Consider the following 24,504-nt stretch of genomic DNA (forward strand, 5'->3'; position numbering starts at 1 on the left):
CCATCATGCAATTCAAACCGAATGCGGCGGGTGGGTGGGAGTGCACGAAGAAGATGACTGAGGCAGGGAAGGGGGGGTTGATCACCAGTGCGAGGTTGGTATACTGGCTCTCCAGCCGCAATATCATTGGGATGGGGTGCAATGAACAAGGGGTGTAATTTAAAAGAGAGAAGGGGCACAAGCCCTTTGGGAGGGGACATGGGTGCATGGAGCAAAAGGTAATCAAGGGGGTGGCAAGTTAAGGTTAGGGGAAAAGCAAGCCAGTGTGGGGCAGGAAGAGCAGAAGAAGGAACTGCTGAGGTGAGGGCAGGACAGGCAAACTAAGAAACACAAAAAGAAAAGGAGTACTTGTGGCACCTTAGAGACTAACCAATTTGTTTGAGCATAAGCTTTCATGAGCGACAGCTCACTTCATTGGATGCATACTGTGGAAAGTGTAGAAGATCTTTTATAAACACAAAGCATGAAAAAATACCTCCCCCCCACCCCAGTCTCCTGCTGGCAGTAGCTTATCTAAAGTGACCACTCTCCTTACAATGTGTACGATAATCAAGGTGGGCCATTTCCAGCACAAATCCAGGGTTTAACAAGAACGTCTGAAGTGGGCGGAGGGGTTAGGAAAAAACAAGGGGAAATAGGTTACCTTGCATAATGACTTAGCCACTCCCAGTCTCTATTCAAGCCTAAGTTAGTTGTATCCAATTTGCAAATGAATTCCAATTCAACAATTTCTCGCTGGAGTCTGGATTTGAAGGTTTTTTTTGGTAATATCACAACTTTCATGCCTATAATCGTTTGACCAGAGAGATTGAAGTGTTCTCCGACTGGTTTATGAAAGTTATAATTCTTGACATCTGATTTGTGTCCATTTATTCTTTTACGTAGGGACTGTCCAGTTTGACCAAGGTACATGGCAGAGGGGCATTGCTGGCACATGATGGCATATATCACATTGGTGGATGTGCAGGTAAACGAGCCTCTGGCAGTGTGGCTGATGTGATTAGGCCCTGTGATGGTGTCCCCTGAATAGATATGTGGGCACAGTTGGCAATGGGCTTTGTTGCAAGGATAGGTTCCTGGGTTAGTGGTTCTGTTGTGTGGTATGTGGTTGGTGGTGAGTATTTGCTTCAGGCTGGGGGGCTGTCTGTAGGCAAGAACTGGCCTCTCTCCCAAGATTTGTGAGAGTGTTGGGTCATCCTTCAGGATAGGTTGTAGATCCTTAATAATGCATTGGAGGGGTTTTAGTTGGGGGCTGAAGGTGACGGCTAGTGGCGTTCTGTTATTTTCTTTGTTAGGCCTGTCCTGTAGTAGGTGACTTCTGGGAACTCTTCTGGCTCTATCAATCTGTTTCTTCACTTCCACAGGTGGGTATTGTAGTTGTAAGAATGCTTGATAGAGATCTTGTAGGTGTTTGTCTCTATCTGAGGGGTTGGAGCAAATGCGGTTGTATCGCAGAGCTTGGCTGTAGACGATGGATCGTGTGGTGTGGTCAGGGTGAAAGCTGGAGGCTTGTAGGAAGGAATAGAGGTCAGTAGGTTTCCGGTATAAGGTGGTGTTTATGTGACCATTGTTTATTACCACTGTAGTGTCCTGGAAGTGGATCTCTTGTATGGACAGGTACAGGCTGAGGTTGGTGGTGGGATGGAAATTGTTGAAATCATGGTGGAATTCCTCAAGGGCTTCTTTTCCAATGGGTCCAGATGATGAAGATGTCATCAATATAGCGCAAGTAGAGTAGGGGCGTTAGGGGACGAGAGCTGAGGAAGCGTTGTTCTAAATCAGCCATAAAAATGTTGGCATACTGTGGGGCCATGCGGGTACCCATAGCAGTGCCGCTGATCTGAAGGTATACATTGTCCCCAAATGTAAAATAGTTATAGGTAAGGACAAAGTCACAAAGTTCAGCCACCAGGTTAGCCGTGACATTATCGGGGATAGTGTTCCTGGCGGTTTGTAGTCCATCTTTCTGTGGAATGTTGGTGTAGAGGGATTCTACATCCATAGTGGCCAGGATGGTGTTTTCAGGAAGATCACCGATGGATTGTAGTTTCCTCAGGAAGTCAGTCATGTCTGGAAGGTAGCTGGGAGTGCTGGTAGCATAGGGCCTGAGGAGGGAGTCTACATAGCCAGACAATCCTGCTGTCAGGGTGGAAAAAAGAATAAAAAAGTAAATAAAAAAGTTTCAGGGTGGGGAAACTTTGGAGTACTGTCTGCCATGAGTGTCCCGCGACCCCTTTCCTATTGCTTTTCTCCTCCGCACAATGTCCCCCAACCCAGGGTACACTCACCATGGTTGCAGTTTTCAGAGTAGCAGCCGTGTTAGTCTGTAAGGTTGCAGTGTTCACTGGCATGTGTGCTTGTGAAGGGTCAACCAAAAAGTGATTGGTGTGTTACCAGCAGTGTATTCTAATGTATCATTTCAATACGATATGTGTACTTAACAATAATGCTTTTGTTTATTGTTACTTGTGCTTCACCAGATATGTCCTTGAAAGGAGGCACCCCCCCACTCCGGCCGAGCATCTCTGTCGGATAAGAAAGCGCTCAAGTTGGAGCAAGACAGATATGTTCCGGGAGGTGCTGCATTACTCTGATGCAGACAGGACAGAATGCAGGCAGTGGAGGGAAAGCGACAAGCAGGAAACAATAGAAAAAGAAGCATACACTAGGGATGCAATGGAGAGGTGGATAAAAGTTCTGGAGCAGCAAACCGACATGCCGCAGTCCTTCGTAACCCTCCAGACTGAGCAGGCCCATGTCTGCCTTCCCCTTCAGTACATTCAGAGCTCTTTTCCATGCCCTCCCCAGACTGTACCCGCACATCCATTTCCCATTACTGGGATTTCACGCTTTCCCCTACACTCCACTCCCGCAGACAGCTTTTCAAATGACAGCTGGACTTACGCTCAGCTCCAAAATTCAGCCCTCTCCTGGTACCTCCATTTCCAAAGAAAATGTGTGTGTCGATGATCCATGAGCTTCTGCAACACCACGGAGAAGAATGAATAGGAAGATGGTCCAGTGCCAAAAGTGGAATATGTGTGACCTCTAATGCACCTTCGCAATTGGGAAAACCCATTTCTGCAAAGCCATCCAGAACTTCATGAACATTCCACTAAACTTTCAGCAGAAAATCTCAGCCAGTCTAGACATAGCCTTAATGCAAAGAAAACCAGGCTAGAGATTCCATATTCTGGGGAGTTTCCCATTCACCTGTTTACTCAAAATGTGAGTGGAAGGCTCTAACAAAGTCAAATGCAAAGTTATCCTCTCGGAACATGGTACGCAGGCCCGACACAAAGACTAGGGTACTATGTTATTGAAAGACCCTGAAAAGAATGTAGGGGTCATTGTGGACAACCACCTCATCGTGTGTTCCTAGTGTGATACCGTGGCCAAAAGGGACAATGTAATCCTCAGATGCATAAACAGGGGAGTAGTAAGTTGGAGCAGGGGAAGGATTATACTTCTGCACATGGCATTGATGAAACCGTCTGTGTCCAGTCCTGGGATCCACACTTCAATAAGGATGTTGAGAAATTGGAGAGGGTTCAGAAAGGAGCCACAAAAAAGATTGAAGTTTGGAGAAAATGTCAGCCAGTGAGAGACATAAAGAGCTTCATCTATTTATCTAATCAAAAAGACAAGTGGAGATTTTCATGGGGAGAAAACCGTTGGTAATAACAGGCTCTAAAATTTAGGAGAAAAGACAGATCAAGGCCTAATGGCTGGAAGCTGAAGCCAGACAAATCCCAGTTGGATATAAAGGCCAAATAATTAGCACTAATGGTGGATTCTCCAACTCCACATGTCTGCAGGTCCAGGTTTGATGCTTTTCTGGAAGATCTGCTTGAGGACTTGTCTACACTTAAACCGCTACAGTGGGGCTGCTGAAGCACTTCAGTGTAGACACTACTTACACTGACAGAAGGGGTTCTCTCGTCAGTGCAGGTAATACATCTCCCTGAGAGGTGGTAGCTAGATCAATGGAAGAATTCTTCCGTCAACCTCATGCTGTCTACACTGGGGTTAGGCTGATATAACTGTATCTTTTATGGCTGTGGATTTTTTTGCTATTGCAAATAAAAGAAAATAGAATATTAGGTTTCATTAGTGGAGACATAGCATGCATGACATGGTAGGTGATAGTACAACTCAACTTGGCACTGGTTAGATCTCAACTGGAGGCCTCAGCTGGACACTGTGTCCAATTTTGGTCACCAATGTACAAGAAGGATGTAGGTAAACTGGAAAAGGTCCAGAGGCGAGGGACAAAGATGATCCAAGGGACGGAATGTAAGGCATACAAGCAAAGGCTGAAGGAACTTGGTATGTTTATTTTGGAATACAGGAGGTTAAGGGTGGATATGATAGCAGTCTGCAAATAGGTCCATCAATGGCTATTACCCATGATGGGCAGGGATGGTGTCCCTAGCCTCTGTTTTCCAGAAGCTGGGAACGGGCGACAGAGTATGGATCACTTGATGATTCCCTGTTCTGTTCATTTCCTCTGGGGCACCTGGCAGTGGCCACTGTCAGAAGACAGAATACTGGGCTCGATGGACCTTTGCTCTCACCCCGTATGGCCAGTCTTACGTTCTTATATTCTTATGTAATACTTGAAAGGCTGCCATAAAAAAGGAGAAAAGTTGTTCTCTCTTCCTGCAGAGGGCAATTCGTTCAAACTACAGCACAGCAGATTTAGATTAAATATCAGGAGGAACTTCCTAACTCTGAGAACAGTAGGACACCAGGATACATGCCTTGGGAGGTTGTAGAAGCTCCTTCTCTGTAGGTTTTCCAAGGGAGCCATCTGTCCTGAATGGTTTACATGCAACAAATCCTGAATTTTAGCAGTGGGTTAAACTATACGACCCTTGCGATCCCCTCGCACCATATGCCTCTATGATTCTATATGAAATTCTAGTGTAGACAGGGCCTTTGTCAAACAGAGATTGTGGATCTCAGAATGGATGACCTCCTGAGTAACACCCTGAACGGGTGTTAAATGGGTGTTATTCAGGGTGTGAATAACACCCTGAATAACACCCTGAATAACATCTGAATGGTCTCTTCTGTCTTTAAACCCTATGAATCTATCCATAAATTGTGGATCTCAGTAAATGGGTAACTGGGTGAAATTTAATGACCTGTGTTATTCAGGAGGTCAGAATGGATGATCAGATGGTCCCTTCCATCTTTAAACACTATGAATCTATCCATAAATAAAATATATCAGGAATGTATATTTACTGTGTCTCCTAACACAAGTATAAGGGAACATTGAATTACAGTGACCGTTTCAGTGTCGCTGAATGGGTTTCACAAATGGATTGGGCATTGTAGGTGGTGCTGGTGGCACCGCCTTGAGTGTAGGGTGTCTGACACGTGGAATCAGAGATCCTCATATTCAGTTGCTTATAAGTTTGCCGAACATTAACTGTTTGGCCTGAAATGTATCATGGTGGGCATCTGCTTCTGGCTTAACCTTTTTTGAAAAAAAGTTCAGACAGAACAAATCAGGCAACTTCTGGAATAAAGCTAGGAGAGAAGATGTCTTCTCTACGTTGACATTTTTTTATAATTATTCTAGTTAGAAGCCCGAGGACCTCCATGTTTTCCAGTATATAAGTCAGGTAACAGCCACCCTGTTAACAGCCAAAGACCTGAAATGCAATAGGAGGAGGTGAGAGTCTCTTTGCATTAACACACAGCTGCCTCCTGAGGTCTTTACTCTGTTCTTTCTCCAAGGAGATTTTTTCCTCAGTGGGGACTGGCCAACGTATGGGCCACAGCATCAGAATTTGGCCTTTGTATTGTACATCTACTAATACCTTTAATCCTGAGGATCCACTGGGCCACTGAAATGCAGCCCCCTTGGGGCTGGAGCCCATCAGCTTCAGGGGCACAACATACAGGGACATTTTGGCCCATGATATGGGAGGAAACTCATCTCCTGTGGCAAGGCCCTGGAATGTTTAATGTCTGTGCAGAGCAGAAAGAATATCAGACCTATTCTCTTTTCCATCACACCCAAGTTGCACAGGGTTTCTCAAGCACGAATTGCTGGATACCTGTGAATTCTGAGAGAGAAATGTCTTCCCTGGGAATCCCCCTCAGGTCGCCGTGACCCACATCCCACTCACCCCAGCAGCTGCAGCAGCATCCCGCACCGACAGACAACACAGAGCTGTGCACCGTTTATAATGGAGCTCTGTGCAATCCCAGTTGGGTTCACTCAGCCTTTAATGGAGAAAAAATCATCTGAGTGCAAAGAGGGTGGAGACAAGCCTGTCTGCACTTCTGCGCTATTTATACAGTTTTCGGAGTAAACAGTAATTAAGGGACCTTCCCAAAGGGAGATGAGAACTCTTGCGTTCTGTGCTGAGTCAGAGCATAATTGGCTACTCTGTGTAGTTGTGTATATTTAAAAATTATAGTTGATTAGCAAGAAATTTAGGGATAATGACTTGATCTCCGTAGGGTCTGATACCCTGTAAAAGCCCAGGATGGATGGATAGGGAGTAGACAGAGATGTGAAGACAGATGACTGAGAGTTGATACAAACACTTTCTGCAGGCACATGGGGCTGTCGCTAAGGGATCAGAGATCAGAAATTCTCATTAGTAACTGTCATAATGCCATGTAGCATCTTTCATTGGAGGATCTTCAAAACACCTTGCAAGGGAAAGTCACGATGAACATATCCCCATTTTACGTATAGCTAAACTGAGGTACAGGGAGATGTGACTTGGCCAAGGACAACATAGAATGACAGACAGAACACAGGAGTCCTTGTGCTTCCCTGCTGTCTCCATGGTCTCTCCATCAGAACTGAGCACATGACAAGACTGCCTTCAGGAGCAAACAGTTACGAGTCCAAGCCCTCCATCGGGGCAGGGCAGCAAAGAGTCTATGCTTTGGGCCTGTGTTGAGGGCCAAGCAGCAGACAGTCAGTTATGAGCCCCAGTTCCTCAGTCAGGGAGGGGCAGCAAAAAGTCAAGCTCAGGGCTGAGCAGTAAGATGGTAGGGCATCCCAACTTCTGTGGATGGCCAACGATCGCAGGCTTCTTGGTCTACAGAGCGGGGGACTTCCTCCCCAGTGGTTGGGTGGCAGGGGAGGGCTGACCGTCGTCCCTCCCAACTCCAATAAGTCCCAGTCCAAGGCCCAGTCCTCAGATTGGTGGGGATCTGCTGCAGTTTCCCAGCTTGGGAGTGGGCAAGAGGCATCTGTACAAGTGCAGCCCAACTTAGCCCCAGGATTGGCCCTTTCTACTTCCTGTTCTGACCTGTGACTTCCAGTCGGAGAGCCATGGGCTGGCTCATCCCACCAGAGTTCATAGAGTTGTCCTTCCCCCTCTGGATCAGTGGGAGGCCCCTTGGCCTCCCTACAGTGGCTGTCCAGTTTGCTCTGGCTACCCTGCTGGCTGGAGCTCTCCCTGGCTGCCGCTGCATGCAGAACATTGGTTCAATCCTGCACCCATCTCCTTTGGGAGATGGATCACAAATCCTGCTTCTTCTATGCCCTGAAGAAAAAGAGGGGGGTCAAGAAGCACATCACCTGTCTTTTGGTTGTGGACGGTTCCACCCTCATCCAGAGGATCCAGAGGAGATGCGTGGAAGGGTCAGTTTATCTTTCCACCGCACATCTTTCTTTGCAGGAGTATTGGCAGGATTTGAAGGCAGGGTGGCTGGGCAGCTGTGCAAATGGACAGAACTGCTTCAGTGCCTTAGTCCGTGAGGGTGGGAACTGGTGCTTAACTAAATGGTCCTGTCCATGCTCCTGGCCCGGCTCCAGAGGATGGCTCTGGAGTTCTTCTGGCCAGGGCTGCACTGGGTCTCTGCAGGGGTTCCGAGTCTCCCCTGAAGGAGGAAGGACAAGGCCTGGTCTGCCTCTACAGCCAGGTCCATGTCTTCCACCTCCAGGTCCTGCAGAGACTCCTTTATGGTACAGGTAGTCTGAAGCACACTGGCACACACCTTCCTCTGCCTCTTCCAAGGGCTAGATACAACCAGCAAGTCTTTTATCTCCATTTGAGGGGTCTTCCACGAGACCTACCTGAGCTCTTGGACTTCTACCAGGACCTACTCCTGACCTGGAAGCTGCTATTGGTTGCCAGGCCCATGGTGGTCACTGAGGGGGCAGGCCACCTTGCAGAGGCGGCCTGTCCTCTCTGCTCTACAACCCCCATTTCCGTGTGCAGGTGGCAGGGTCCCCTTCAGTGCGCCGGAGGCTAGTCCTGGCAGAAGCCACCAGAATGAGAGACCTCCTGGACTACGACCACGGGAAACGGGTGGATCCCCAGGCACTTGGTTGGTACACGGGACTGTCCCACCTTCAGATACCCCTGTCCTTGCCCCAGGAGGTGGGGCAGATTTATCACCCACCACCCAGGTTTTCCTTGAGCAGATCCTACGAGAAGGTGCTCCCCGCCCACTCACCATTCGAGGCCCTCTGGAGTTTTTCTTCAGGGCCTTGCCCTGTGAACACCCCCAGCCCTCTCCCTTCCATAACCCAAGGCAGCGACATGCCCTGCAGCGAGCTCACTTTCAAACCACACCTAGGGAACAACTGTTCATGCTCTTGCTCCACAAGTTTCACTTCCTCACCCTCGTACCCTGATACCGAGCGGCGGGACCTAGTCCCACCCGAGGAGGGTGAGGAATCTTGGTGGGCCAGCCTAGACTCCACGCTGGTCCCGCAGCCTGCCGGGGATATCGGTTGGCGGTTCCTTCATGAAGCTGTGAGCATGGGTGTGTACTTGGAACGGTTCACTCCAATCTCCGATGCTTGCCCTTTTTCTGTGTGAAGGAGACCTGTGGAGGTTCTGGCTGCACTTTTCCCCACACCTCTTCTTATATGCACACCTTGTCCAGGGCCCCATTGAGTGACAAGACCTCCTCATCAGCCTCCTCCTGGCACTGGCCAAATGACAATCCACAGCCTCAGGAGGATGCTGGACAGTGAGGTGCTCTGCAAATGTGGGGACTATTTCTGCTCCTCCCTTGTATCAAGCATCTAGACATAGTTGCACTTGGCGATGACCGCTGGTTTCCTAGGCAGCTTTGAGGAGGAGTGGGTGCTAAAAAGGGTTCTGGCCTCAGTGTCCCCCTCTGGATCCCTAGTTTGGACCCTATGAGCTCCACTCCAGAACCAGTTATCCTTGCTTTCTAGTCCCCTGCACTCACTTGGATCTTGGATCTCGTGGCTCCTCCTACAAGGCAGGGGAGGAGCCTTTAGATGAGCCCGCCTGCATCCTGGAATTCAGTAAGGCCTCACTGCAATGGCTAACCAGTTCTCTTTGGCTCCCTGCTGGCTGGAGGTTTCCTGGCTGCTGCTGCTCTTATCTGGGGCCCCTGCCTGCCTGCTCTCCCGAGGGAAGTGAGGGACCCCAGCACCAACCCTGGGGTCTCTCCTTGGTCATAGCTGTTGCTCATTGCAGCTGCACTGGAGGCTGCTGCTGCTGTCGTCAAGGAGTAGGAAGAGGAGGACTGGTGTGGGACGCTGTGGAGTGGGTTTCTGGCTGGATTGAGTGACTTTCCATCTTTGCTCCTGTGGTGGTGGTAGATATCCCCCTTTTGGGGAGCTGGGGGAGTGGCGTGGAGTCCTCCCACTAGCCCATCTACCCCCCCACCACTGCCTCTGCCCCCTCCACCGACCACCACCTGAACCTGTTCGTCACCCCTCAATACAGCTGCTTGCTTCACCTTTCTCAAGATCCTTGTCAAAGACTGAGTTGTACAAGTGCCCCCCTCCCAGGTGCATTTGGCTGGTGGGCTCCCCCCATAGACAATGCTTTGCCCACAGACCTGCCTGCAGCACTTTGCCCCTGTTTCCCTTGCTGCCCACCCTGCCCAACCCTTGTTCCCCATTTTACTCCCCCCTGCCAGGCCCCCTTGGAAGTTCTGTGTTTGTTAGGTTTCAGAGTAACAGCCGTGTTAATCTGTATTCGCAAAAAGAAAAGGAGTTTAAAATAAAATAAAAAATATAAAACTATTTTATAGTTTTATTGTGTCACTGAAACTGCTGACTTCCGCCATCAAAAGTGGCTTTGCAGAGTGTCCTCCTCCACCGTTGCTCCCTTTTGGTGAAAAAACTTGGCAGTGTAGAAAAGGCCTAAGGAACAAGGATTGGTAACCAGTATCCACACTCATGTTTCCGACTGGTGTCTATTAAGGCTTCCCACACCATGATGTGTGGGAATTATTGAAGCACAGTGCACCATAAAATATGCAATTGGCATTAGTGGGGATAGTTCTTTGCAATTCTTATCTATGAATAAGGAAAATGTCATTTTTCAATGTGTGAAGATCAACCAATTTGCTTCATCCATCAGAATATCCCTCAGTAGTTCATGTAGTGTCTCATATTAACAATGTCTCTCCATCCAGGCATTTGTTATGAGACCATCACCCTAGGCCTGGACACATACAGGAAGTTGGGGGAACATATGGTATATTCAGAAGATATCGGTCAGCATCAGCGTTGGACACCTTCTCCCCTACTCCATGCCAGGTTCCAACACAACTGACTTCACCAACTCTTCCACCTTCCTCCTGCTGGACATTCCAGGCCTGGAGGCGGCCCACGTCTGGATCTCCATCCCCTTCTGTGCCATGTATGCCATAGCCATCTTGGGCAACTTCACCATTCTATTCATTGTGAAAAGCGAGCCGAGCCTGCATGGGCCCATGTACTATTTCCTCTGCATGCTAGCTGTCACCGACCTGGTCCTGTCTACGTCCATCCTTCCCAAAACCCTGAGCATCTTCTGGTTCAATTCGGGGGAAATAGATTTCAATGCCTGCCTCACCCAGCTGTACTTCATTTACTGCTTCTCATGGATGGAGTCTGGGATCTTTGTGGCCATGGCTTTCGATCGCTACGTGGCCATCTGCCATCCCCTGAGACATTCCACTATCCTCACAAACCCCTGGCCGTGGTGCTGCGTGGTGGCATGCTCATACTGCCCTATCCCTTACTGGCAAGGCGGTGGCCATATTGCAAAACCAACATCATCCCCCACTCGTACTGCGAGCACATAGCTGTGGTGAAATTGGCCTGCGCAGACATCCGCATCAGCAGTTACTACAGCCTCTCTGTGGCATTCTTTTTTTTTGGTCTGGATGTCTTTATTATCATCATGGCCTATACCCAGATCCTCAGGGCCATCTTCAGCCTCCCCACAAAGGACGCCAGGCTCAAGACATTTGGGACTTGCTTCTCCCACCTCTGTGTCATTTTAGCCTTTTACATCCCAACTCTCTTCTCCGCCCTCATGCACCGGTTTGGCCACAATGTGCCCCGCATTTACACATTCTCACTGCCAACATGTACCTCCTTGTGCCCCCCATGCTAAACCCCATCATCTACGGGGTGAGGACTAAACAGATCCGGGACAGGCTGCTCCGGCTCATTACTCATAAAGGAGCCTAAAGTTTTCTCCTGGTGCTCTGGCTCTCTCACTAAGCTCTGAGAAGAGCTGGCTGCTGACATGGTGCTGGGCCCTCTTCCCTGAATCACTGACTGCACAGTCAAAGTGACATTAATCCTTTCCTGGCCTTACTGTGCTGTTTCAGTGGGACAAACTGGGGCATCTGTCTACATAGAACTCATTAACTCATGGGGTTTCCTCCTTTCTAATTTTAAGTAACAGGACCCCTGTGGCCCTGCCCACTCCTTTCACCAAGGTCCCGCCCCTGTTGCTCACTCCTCTCCTCCCCTCCGCCTATCACTCACTGCATCATTACCACCTCCCACCCACCTTGATGCATGTGCACTTCCAGGGGCTCGTTAGGCTCTTGAAATCTTATGTTTTTAATGGAGAACTTAGCAATTAGCTGACAGGAATACTGTATCACATTCCTATATACAACTAATACAATTAAATTAATAATCCACTCACTCAGCTCTCATACTAACATGTTCTGACATCTTTCGGCTGGTCACTTAAGGACACTGGTTCAGTTTAAACATTTCATGTATCTTCTTACTCTCTTACTAACTAGGCAGAGAGAGAGAGAGAGAGACCCCATCAGGCCTTCTGGGAGGAGAGTGGGGTACAGTGGGCTAAGGCAAGAGGGCAGATACATCTGTGGTCCATATAACATCAGATTGGCCATACTACGTAAGATGAATGGTCTATCTAGCCCTGTATCCTAGCTCACAACAGTGACCAATACCAGGTGCTTCAGAGGGAATGAACAGAACTGGAAAATTCTGAATGATACGTCCTCTATCGTATTGTCTTAGCTTCTGGCAAACGGAGGCCGGGGCACACAGGACATGGCATTGGCTTCCTGGCTAATAACTGAGGTCAGACTTGACAAAACCCTGGCTAGGATGATTTAGTTGGGATTGGTCCTGCTCTGGGCAGGGGGTTGGACTAGATGGCCTCCAGAGTTCCCTTCCCACTCTGTTATTCTATGATTCTATGATTCCTGGCTAATAACTATTGATGGACCTACCTTTCTTTCACTTCTCTATTTCTTATTGGAACCCTGTTATAGTTTTGACCTTCACAACATCTCCCGGAAAAGAGTTCCACAGGTCAACTGTGAAGAAATACTTCCTTTGTTTGCTTTAAATCTGCTGCCTATTAATTCATTTTGGCTGACCCCTAGTTCTTGCGTTAGTTGAAGGAGTAAATAACATTTCCTGACTGAACTTTTCCAAACCATTCATGGTTTTATTTACACTCTCATGTTCCCCCTTAGTCGTCTCTTTTCAAAACCAAAAAGTCCCAGTCATTTTAATCTCTCCTCATACGGAATATCATTTTGGGTCTATTGGCCTGCTAGTTGCATAAACCTTTCTGATGCGGTGTCATAACTAATAACTCATGTTTGATTTGAAGAATCATCTGTATCCTTTTGTCTTTTGGTTTTTCCTGTACTCTTTGCTCACACTGCTTTTGCTAAGGGGCAGGAAGGTCTTGTGAACAAAGAGGTTAGTCATTAAAGATGCTCAGCACATAATGAGAATTGCCTGAACAGAACAAAGGAGAAACTGCATTCCAAATACAACCAGTTTTCTTCCGCTTCTCTGTGGAGGGGTGGGCGTGGAAGGAATGGAACCTCCACAGAAGAGGGAACAGAGAGAAGATGGGTAGGTCCAGCCCTTCAAAAATACAGAGCCTGGATGAGTCAGAAGAAGCTGGGGTAGGGGAGAGACACAAGGGCGGCAGAGGGGACTCTTTTGTTCCAGGGCTATGGCTGCAGCAGAGAGACAGAGTCCAGCTTCAGGTGAAGCCATGACTTGACGGAGATTGACCTTGTGCATCCTAGAAGGCTGTGACCAAATCCCAAAGAATGCTCCAGGGCGGTGGGGACACTGAGGCAGGGAATTGCATTCAGGTGTTGCGTTGTCTTTACCTACATTTGGTATCTCTTGTGCTGTCCAAAGTAGAGGAATTGTTTTAGAAACCCCTTTTGCAAGGCCTGCATCTGTTTGCTGTCATGACCCTGTGGCCCAAAAGAGAGAAACTGGAAACAGAGTACACCCAAGGGGGAGCTCTGGGAATGGTGAGCTGAAGCAACTGGAGAGTTTATTGGAGATGGGCCAAAACTGGTCTCAGGGCCTTGGTGTTTGGAGCACAGATCTCCACTTCCAGAGGGAGGTACTGAAGGGAAGCTGCACCCTGAGAGTGGGCCTGGAAACCCAGAGCCAGAGACAGGGCCTCAGCATGGCTCCTAATCAGGAAATCATAAAAACACGCAGGGATCCAGCATTTGGAACCCAAACAAAGTCACCCGTTGGCTTCCAGCAGCTGGAGCTTGAGCAGGGTTGTGACAGCAAACCTTGAGCTGCTACAGGGATGCTCGGGGACTGTGAGTGCAAGGGGAGTGGGGCTGGGCAGGGAGGTGTCCACAAGATGTTCTCCTCACCCAAATGTGGCTCCTCTGCCCTCAGTGTTTCCCTGAGTGTTCTCATTCCTGGACTGATCCAGCCAGGCTCCCCGAAGGAAATGTTTCCTGAATCAGGCAGTGTTGGCTTGGGGTCAAGGAGAGGGTTTGTCTCTCCATTGGAAACTGTGCCACAGAATGGAAGAGGCAGGAAATCCCTGTTCCAGTGGATTTCATATCAACTCTCTCTCTCTCTCTCTGTGCATTTTCCTCCATCGCTCCCTTTCCTTTGTAACTCTGCCCACTCACACGCCTCCTTCTCTCTTCCACTTCTAATGTGCATCCCACTTTAGGTGCCAGTTATAAATGCTGAAGGCACTATTCCCTAAACTTCAGTGGCAACTGCACTGTGAATTGCTGCATCTGAGAGCTCATCCGGCTAGGCCAAAAGCAGTGTGCCTTAGTCTTTGTATTAATCCCAGTAAAACTAATTCCCTGCCCATTACTATCATAGAATCATAGAACATCAGGGTTGGAGGGGACCTCAGGAGGTGGGAATGTGGGTGGGAGATGAGGAAGGCTGAGGAACTCCAGGCTGACACCTTCAATGCTCATGGTCCCGTAGTAGCTGCTCCGTACGAAGGGGCAGCACAAGATCAGGACTGAGGTTATTCGAAGCCAGCAACTGTCCCCATCGGCCCTGTGTAGGTTTTGGCAGCTTTCTTACTGGTGACAAATTATTAGAGTGAAAGACCAGAAAGTTCTGAATTGGGCATACCAAGGACGTCCTCTACATGGCCAGCGATCAAGTGGGCAAGAAAAGTTTTGGTGGCAGGAAAGGCTGCCACTGCACAAATATACATCCAGATGGTGCTATTAATATAAAGGGAAGGGTAACAACCCTTTATGTAGCCAGTAACATAAAATCCCTCCTGGCCAGATGTTCCCTCTCTGGAGAGAGAGAGAGACCACGCAGGTAAACCATCTTCTGAAATGATACCTGAAATGTGTAGCCTGACTTAGGGGGTACTGATAATTTAATTTATGAATTTTATTTTTTTATTTTAGTTAATTAATTATATTAATAATAACTAATTATTAATATTAATTAGTATGCTTATTGGCTCACCAATCTGTTTGATCAGAAGATAAAAGTTTGCCTAGTTCCCTTGAAACTTAGAAAGTTTAAGAAGACCAGATACATCCTACTAATCATAGTAGTCATCATTGATAGATAGAAGTGATAGAGAAAGATAGATTAGAAATAGAAAAAGTAAGAATAGAAATGGACTACTCTATCGAGGTGGGTCACCTCTTTTATAGTAGAAGGTGATGGAAATCCTTCCTCCTCTGCCCAAATTTCATTCCTCACCCACAAAATGTTAGAGTATGCTTACTCCGTGAGCTAGTATGTTTGTGCATATTGAGGACAGGTATATACGCTGTGACAAAGCTCTGTCCTTGTCTCTGTGGGTACCACGTTACCCTCCACTGTGACCCTCCACGTAGCCCTTCTCTCTCTAGAGGCAAGGCTCACAGCCTACTGAGCCATTTTCATCATAAGCCAGCAAGGGAGATGAGGAGATGCAACCCTCCCTTGCACAATTTCTATTGTCTCCCACTCTCACTGATTAATCAGGGATGGGAGGGGTGAGCCCGGGCCTGCCCTCTACTCCAGTTCCAGCCCAGGGACCCTAAAGCTATAAGCTATGGTAGCTGACTTTTTGGAAATAGAACATGTAGAATTCCCTGGGCCACTTCCCTACAGCTGCCGCCACTCAATATCTCCTTCACCGTTATCTCAGGGCCTCCTTCCTTGTGCCTCATATGGATTTGTACTACTTAGTTCATCCAACAGCGCGGCTTCCTCCTACAGCTCCTGACACTTGCACCTCACTGACTAACTGGGAGGCTTTCAACTCGTTCCATCCAGCCCTTGATCGGCTTCAGGTGTCCCAATCAACCTAGCTATCTCCATTGCTTTCTAGAAGGATCTTAATTGGCCCCCTGTGTCTTGATTCACCTGGAGCAACTGCCATTTGGTTACCATGGTACCAGGGATTTGTTTAGCCTGGGGCTAACATACCTGTTCCTCACTACTTTAATACAGCCCTTGCCCCGTCACAATGCACATAAGTTTCCTAGTGGTGTACGTGTTAAGTATGTGGGTACAAGATTGAAAAAAAAATGTCATTCTCTATTGTCTATTGGTCTAGATAAAAGGTCATAGGCATACGCATGGAGACTTATTTATTTCGGTAAGAAGATATAGGTCAACTTTACTTTTCTGGGTAAAAGGTCTTAATATCGATATGCTAACTTTGCCTTAGATTGACATACAGGGTATGGCCTGTAGGTCTCTTGCATTACAGCCAAACTTATTTTAATATAAATCTATACACCTATTACAATACATCAAATACTTAAATTCTAAGAAAAGATATAGATATAGATATGCAAGCAAGCAGGTTAGTCCTGTAGGCTATGAATGATACTTTTCAGTTACAGAAACTGTGAGTAAAGGCAACGAAATGTGTTAGATTATCTTCCGTTTTAGCTCGTGAATTTTCCCTATACTAAGAGGTAATTTCATGCCTGTTCTGTAACTGGAAAGCAAAGTCAGAGGGGAATCCTCTGCGTTTTAAATCTTTTTATTTACGCTGTACAGTTACCTTCCATCCTGATTTTACAAGTGTGATTCTTTTACTTTTTTTTTTTTAATAAAATACTTCTTTTAAGAATCTAATTGATTTTCAGTGTCCCAAAAACCCAGTGGTTTGTTCTGTGCTCACTTTGTAGCCATTGGGTTAGTATAGTATTCTCAAGCCCCCCCCACCCCCCAGAAAAGGGGGTGAAGGAGCTTGGGGGAATATTTTGTGGAAAGAGGGACTCCAAGTGGCCCTTTTTCCTGGATTTTTTGTCTCAATCACTTGGTGGTGGTGGCAGCAATACCCTCCAAGGACAAGGGAAGGATTTGTGCCTTGGGGAAGTTTTACCCTAAGTGGGAAGAAATAAGCTTAGCGGGTCTTTCATGCAGATCCCCACATGTATACCCCAGAGTTCAGAGTGGGGAGAGAATCCTGACAGACCCCTTTAATCACCTTCCCAGAGATCGATCCGGGCTGCGCTTGGTTTGCAAGGCGGCTACATTCCTTTGGGATTTGCCATGAATATGATGATTATGTTGAGGGGGAGAGATAGCTCAGTAGTTTGAGCATTGGCCTGTTAAACCCAGGGTTGTGAGTTCTATCCTTGAGGGGGCAATTTAGGGATCTGGGGCAAAAATTGGGGATTGGTCCTGCTTTGAGCAGGGGGTTGGACTAGATGACCTCCTGAGGTCCCTTCCAACCCTGATATTCTATGATTCTATGATGACTGATGGGATGAATGGCCCCCCAGATACCATGGCAAAAAGTCCGTTGATCCAGTAATGTGTGTGAGGCTGATGTCTGACAAACAGAAAGCACAATTGATACTTGCTGATGAAGAAAAGTAAGAGGGACATTTTCAGTGGGTCACCTATTTTGTGTGTGATGATGTCACCCGGCACACTCGCCCCACACTGGATGGGGAAGGATTAACCCTACATTGTGGGCTCAGGAAGCAGTTGATAAGGGCAGAATATTCATCAGTAGAAGTGAGAATTCGGATTCAATTTACCTGGTGCTCAGGAGCGTATCTGAGAAAGAATTACACAAGCCGTTTAAGGTTATATAATGCATGTCTCCTTAGTGAGCCTCAATTCCCCAAGCATAAACCCCCAGTAAGTATAAAGAAAAGGAGTACTTGTGGCACCTTAGAGACTAACCAATTTATTGGCCTTACACACTATCCTGATTGGCAAACAAAGTGGTCATAACTACCGATTCTAAATGAAGACCTCTTCTCTTCACTTCTCTTCTCAGCCGTCAGGTCTATTGAAGATCCCCCGAGGCAAGGCCTTGGCTGCATAGACACCCTCTGGTTTAAAGTCCTACAAGGATCCCATAAAGCAGAAACTTTCCTACTCTGTCACATGTCTCAGAAACATGCCCTATGTGCGTTTCATTACTAATTTTCTCCTAATTGATATTCTGGAAGGGAGTTGGAGAGGAGGGACCTGTGACGGTACATTCCATATGCTTTATGAAAATATGCTTATACATATGAATATGACATAACTGGAATACACTTTATGCTAATTACCCCTTGTAAGGTATCATTATAAAGCATGTAAACTGCTGAATGTGTTTATCCTATTTGTATGCATGTATCATTTCTATGACTGAAGTTAGAAATATAAGGTATACACTTGAATAACTTATGTAATTATGAAAAGCAAGGGCCATTAAGGACACTTCAGAAACTTGATGACTCTTAAGCAAGAAACCAGAAGCTGTGAATGGCTCTGTTTTCATGTAGCCTTCCTGTGGACGTGTGGCCAGCCCATACAGTATAGAGACATGGATCTCTCAGAGACATGTGATCAGGCCACCTGGTCCTGGAACCATCTTTAAACATCTACTTTCCCATGAGGAGATGGGCTGGGGAGGGGGGTCAAACTGAGAGAAAGGATGCCTGCCTTTGGTCAAATCTATATCCAGGTGGGGATCAGGACAAAGAAGACTGCCAGTCATGAGAAAACCCCTGCTTACCACCTAAGACATCTGCTGGAACTAACAAAGACTGAAGCAGGGGGAAGGATTGGGCCCAGACTAGGAATGAGTCTAATCTATAAAAGACGTTTATTGGAACATCTTTGAGAATGAGAAATTACATATAACCAGTTTCTTAATGGATTAAGCTTAACCTTACATGTTTGTTTTATTTTGCGTAGTGACTTACTTTGTTCTGTATGTAATCTGTTCTGATCACTTAAATCCTACTTTTTATACTTCATAAAATCACTTTTGTTTATTAATAAACCCAGTGTAAGAAATTGTAACCTTTACATACCTCTGTTTACTTCCAGAAAGAGGGCAAATAATATGAACTCACACTGAATAAAATGTTATACGGTGTGAGATGAATTTATCTGGGGTTCAGGCTCCCAGAAAGGCTGTATACTGAGTGCTGGGGCAAGTCCCTTTGAACTGAGAAGCCCCATGGCTGAGTGAATCTCGGTACCTGTGTTTTGCAGCGGGGAGTGGACCTAACTCTGGTTCTGTGCTGGATGAGACCTGGAGGGTCTGGTTCAAGAAGAAGACAGAGGTGAGGGTGCCCATTCTGGCAGAGGGGTCATTCTCAGTGGTATCCCAACTCATCCAGTGACAGTCTCCAGATGGTCTCTGTGACCAAACCCATCATAGTATTGACAAAAGAGTGCTCCTTGTTTACCCTCTCATCAATGATTCCCTCAAGGTCCTAGAGTGATGTTCTTTGACAGGATTCATCTTTTCCAGGTCATCTTTCCCCAGCTCACTGAACGTATATTTACTACTTTTTTTTTTTTTTGCTTTGCATATTTCCTGACAAAGGTCGGTATTAGGACATACATACAGAATAGAGCCAGCCAGTGAATTTCCACATCAATTGCCTGATGCTAAGAGAACCTGCTCCCAGAAGCCTCGAGCAAATTCAGACATGTCAAGTGATACCAACATCAGGCTCTCTGCATTCATTCATAACAACTCTAGTAATTCATAATAATTCAGCACCATACCAGCAGAAGCCATGCCCCTCAACTCTACTGGGCATGCTTCAAAAACAAGAGGATAAAAGGGAGCAGCTCAGCTTAAATTGGGGCTGATTGCCAGGGTGGAAGGACATAGGCCAGTGGCTCCAGCCAAGGCTCAAGCGAAGCTTGACACTGGGGGAATCGGAGACACATCGACCTAGGCAGATGCTAAGGCAATCACAGAGGCCTCGCAGAGTTGCCAGAAACAGCCCAAACTGGAGAGCACCGACCCAACCTGGACGCCCAGACAACGGCAGCAGGAACTGCAGCAGGAAGCAGCCCAGGGGGATTAGATAGTGGCTTAGTAAGAGAACTGGACTTTTGAGTCAGTGTGTTTCAGCCAATACTCCCCCACTGACTCGCCGGCATACGCTCCAGCCACTACCAGGGCCCTGGGCTGGGGTCCAATGGAGAAGGAGGGCTGAGACTCCCCTACCCGGGCTGCCAACCCTGGTTTTTTTACATGGTGGCCCCCTTCCTGACTGACACCACTGTGCCACAAAGCCTTACCGCCCTTCTAATGGGGGCAAATTTACTGACTTTGGCCACTAAACCGTACTGCCCTGCTAAGAGGGGAAAATCTATAGACTTTGGTCACTAGTCCTTATAGCTGTGCTGACAGGGGAGAATTTACTGACTGTGGCCACTAGTCCTCATTTCCCTAGTGACTGCTTCCAATTTACCGATGGTAGCCACTGGGCCCTACAGCCCTACTTACAGCAGTGAATTTATAGACTGTAACCATGGGGCCTTACTGCGTGTTGACCTGGGCAAATCTATTGCCTCTGGCCATTGGGACACGCTACCCAGGTATTAAGGGCAAACATGGTGACTTTAATCTATGGAGTCCGGCCATTGAGCTACATTGCCCAGCTATGAAGGGTAAGTACAATGACTTTGACCATTAGGCCTTATTACCCAGCTAATAAGGATGAGTATATTGACTCAGGCCTGTGGGCAAGACTCAGACATGGGTTACATATACTCCCAACCACTATATACTGAGAGAGATGGGGCACACTCACCCCGTTCTAGAGGGGGTGTTCCCCAACCCTGTCACACGAGGTGAATGTGGGCAGCGGCTCAGGCCTGAGGAGAGGCCTAAACCCAGCAGATTGGAGGAGGGTTTGGTTCTCCCCTCGATCGCCTTTGCGTGCTAATGGCCTGAAATTAGCAGATACCACCATGGATTTGGATAGTCTTGAAATGGCTCCGAGAAAGCCAGTAGCAGTAAGCTGCACAGCAAGAACAGCAATACAAACAGCCACAGGTGTCTGCCCATCAACAGGCCGTGATGCGGGAGTTGGCTACTCAGCAGCAGGTGCTCGTCCAACAAATAGCAGCATTCCACCAGCCAGCAGGGCCTTTGGTTAATTCTCTACAGGACCTCAACCCAGGATATTTACTGCCTGTCCTCCCACTAAGACTCATGAAGATGGGGCATGGAGATGTTCCCGAAGCCTTTCTTCTGACATTTGAATGGGTGGCCACTACTGCCCGATAGCCAGTGGGATAGTGGGCCACGCTTCTAGCCCCTTACTTACATAAAGGGGGCCTTGGGCACACGGCCTCCGCATTAGTCAGGGGCTAACATTCCTTCAGTCAATTAACGGTGTGTGTGACTCTGTGTGCCCCAAAGAAATATTGTGGCACCCCCCATATTTAAGATGGTGATTGATTATGAGGCGTTTTTTACAAAGTATATTATGTAATATATCAATGGAACTGGTATGATTTGCTGAATATCATGACCCTATGTGTATGCATGTATCATTTTTGTACCTAAAGTTATGAACATTTAGCTTATGTACCAGTATTTCAAATGTGATTTCTCCTGGGTAACACCCACAAGGTAATTTACATCCAGTCTAAGCTGCACATTGTGGATGAACCATTCAAGGTTATGGCCCATTAAGAAACAAAATAGGCCAAAGATAATCCCCATCTGATGGACGTTCCTGTGAACATTCTAGCCAGGATGTTCATGAATTATCAAAGAATACAAGGGTATGTGACCAGTTCACCTTGTGTCTGTACTTTTCCACTAACTGTGCTGAGGGCTTTTGCTTGGAAAAATGAGGTTCCCTTCACATGATAAAAGCTATGACAAGTGGAAGAGACGTCATCACTTGGTCTCACTCCCCCTACATGTCAACACCTTTAAACACCAAAGGAACAAAGGACTGAACTGATTGTGCCTTCCCACAGCCTCACAATGTGAGAGGGGGGCACAGATTGACATACAAGAGGGCTCAGTGGTTGGTTGCACCCTGGGGAAGTCTGTCACACCCACCAATGACTAAATCCTTCTAGACCATTTCCCTCTTATCATGCGCTCAATTACTGACAGAGAGACCGTGATGATGACAGGGAAGTCAGGACTCTTTGGTTCTGTCTGTCATTCTCTCAGTGACCTTGGCCAAGTCATGTGTCCCTTTGCCTCTGTTTTCCTATCTGCATATCGGGGATATGTTCATGGTGACTTTCCTTTCCGAAGAGTTCTGAAGATCCTTAAATGAAAGGTGCTGCACAACATGATGACAGTGACTGATGAGAATTACTGATCTCTGATCACTTAGCATAAGGCCTGTGTGCCTGCAGATTTATGGGATATCAGACCCTATGGAGACATAGACATTGTCCCTCGTTTTCTTACTAATCTACTATAATTGTTCAATATACACAAATACACAGAGCAGATGTTTCCTCTCTGACTCAGCACAGAGCCCAAGAGCTCTCAACTCCCTTTGGGAAGGCCCCTTATTTACTGTTTATAAAGAAGTGCAGTCATGGAAAGAGAGAGATTGGTAAGAGTATCTCTGGTCTCTGGCCTGTTTTCATTCAGATGCCACTTCTCCCCTAGAGGCTGAGCAAATCCCCTGGGGTTACATAGAGCCATATTATAAACAGTGCAGATGCCTGTGTCTTCTCTTCTTGTCTGATGTTGTTGCAGATCCTGGGGTGAGAAAGGTGTGGGACACGGCTACCTGAGGGGGATTCCCAGGAAAGACACTTCCATCTCAGGATCCACAGGTACTGCATCTCTTGACGAGGAGCTCACCAGCTCGACAAACCTAATGTAATGTGTGTGTGGTGGGATGGAGTGTTAGTCTGTGGTCCTTTCTGCTGTGCACACCCATGAAACATCTCAAAGACCTTGCTAAGGGTGATGAATTTCCTCCAGTACCACAGGACAAAATATCTCCTTTTGCTGTGGCTCCCCAGCTGGTTGATGGCCTCTGGTCCAAGGCAGCTGCATTTCAGTGGCAGAGGGGATCCTTCAGTATGAAAGGCGTTAGTCGATATATAACATAAGGTGAAAAGAAAAGGAGTATTGTGGCACCTTAGAGACTAACAAATTTAATTCTGAGGCCATGGGCCATAGTGTCCTCAGACTCCACTGAGACAAAACTGACCTTGGAGTAAGAACTGACTAAAGACCTCAGGAGCCCGCCATGTGTGAATGCAAAGACACTGTCACCGCCTCCTCTTGCATCTCAGGGCCCTGGCTGTTGATGGGGGAGAGGGTCTGTTAGCTGACTTTTATCTGCTGGAAAGTGCTAGGGCTCCTCACCGAAGAATAATAACAATTTTTCAACATGTGCCAGACACGTTCTAGAATGCTACAACTTCTACAATGTTAGAAGTCTAAATAATAAAATGGGTGAACTAGAGTGCCTCATATTAAATGAGGATATTGATATCATAGTCGTCACAGAAATTGAGTGGAATGAAGATCATCATTGGGATACAGTAATACCAGGGCACAAAATATATCAAAAGGAGAGAAGAGGTCATGCTGGTCGGAGAGTGAGATTACAGGTGAAAAAAAACATAGAATCAAATGAAGTAAAAATCATAAATGAATCAAACTGTATCATAGAATCTATATGGATGGAAATTCCATGCTCTAATTATAAGAATATGGGGGTAGGCATATATTACTGACCACCTGATCACGATGGTGATAGTGAAGGTGAAATGCTGAGGGATATTACAGAGGATATTTAAATTTTTAAAAAATCAATAATAATGCGGGATTTCAATTATCCCCATATTGATTGGGTTCATCTCACCTCAGGATGGGATGCAGTTGACACCATAAATGACAGCTTCTGTAACAGATGACTGGGGGATATTATATTTGACGCCAATTTTTAAAAAGGGCTCCAGAGGTGATCCGGGCAATTACAGGCCTGTATGCCTGACTTCAGTAGCGGGCAAACTGGTTGAAACTATAATAAAGAAGAACATTCTCAGACATATAGATGAACATAATTTGTTGAGGAAGATTCAACATGGTTTTGGGAAAGGGAAATCATGCTTAACAATCAAGTGGAATTCTTTGAGGTGTGCAACAAACATGTGGACCAATGGGATCCAGTGGATATAGTCTACTTAGATTTTCAGAAAGCCTTTGACAAGGTCCCTCACTAAAGGCTCTTAATATAGAATAATGGGATCTATATTAGCTGTTACCACTCAAGAAGTAGAGCTCGGAGTCATTGTGAATAGTTCTCTGAAAACATCTACTGAATTTGCAGAGGCAATCAAAAAGCATACAGAATACTGGGAATAATTAAGAATGGGATAGATAATAGGACTGAAAATACCATCTTCCCTCTGTATAAATCCATGGTACGCCCACTTCTTGAATACTGAGTGCAGATGTGATCGCCCCATCTCAAAAAAGTTATATTGGAATTGGAAAAGGTTCAGTAAAGGACAAAAAAATGAATTGGGGTATGGAACGGATTCTGAATAAGGAGAGATTAATAAGACTGGGACTTTTCAGCTTGGAAAAGTGATGGCTAAGGGGAGATGTGATTGAGGTCCACAAAATCATGACTGGTGTAGAGAATGTAGACATGGAAGTGTTGTTTACTCCTTCTCATAACACAAGAACTAGGGGTCACCACATGAAAATAATAAGCAGTGGGTTTAAAACAAATAAAAGAAAGTATTTATTCACAGAACGCACAGTCAGCTTGTGGACCTTCTTG

At 46.6% G+C, this 24,504-nt stretch overlaps 1 pseudogene; it reads left to right on the forward strand.

The window, feature by feature from the left end:
• The first annotated feature begins 4,126 nt into the window (after nucleotides 1-4,126).
• On the forward strand, nucleotides 4,127-11,437 carry LOC140895002 (olfactory receptor 52M1-like; annotated as a pseudogene).
• The last annotated feature ends 13,067 nt before the right edge of the window (nucleotides 11,438-24,504 follow it).

The sequence above is a fragment of the Lepidochelys kempii genome, chromosome 1 (genome assembly GCF_965140265.1).
Source record: "Lepidochelys kempii isolate rLepKem1 chromosome 1, rLepKem1.hap2, whole genome shotgun sequence".
Taxonomy (NCBI): domain Eukaryota; kingdom Metazoa; phylum Chordata; order Testudines; family Cheloniidae; genus Lepidochelys; species Lepidochelys kempii.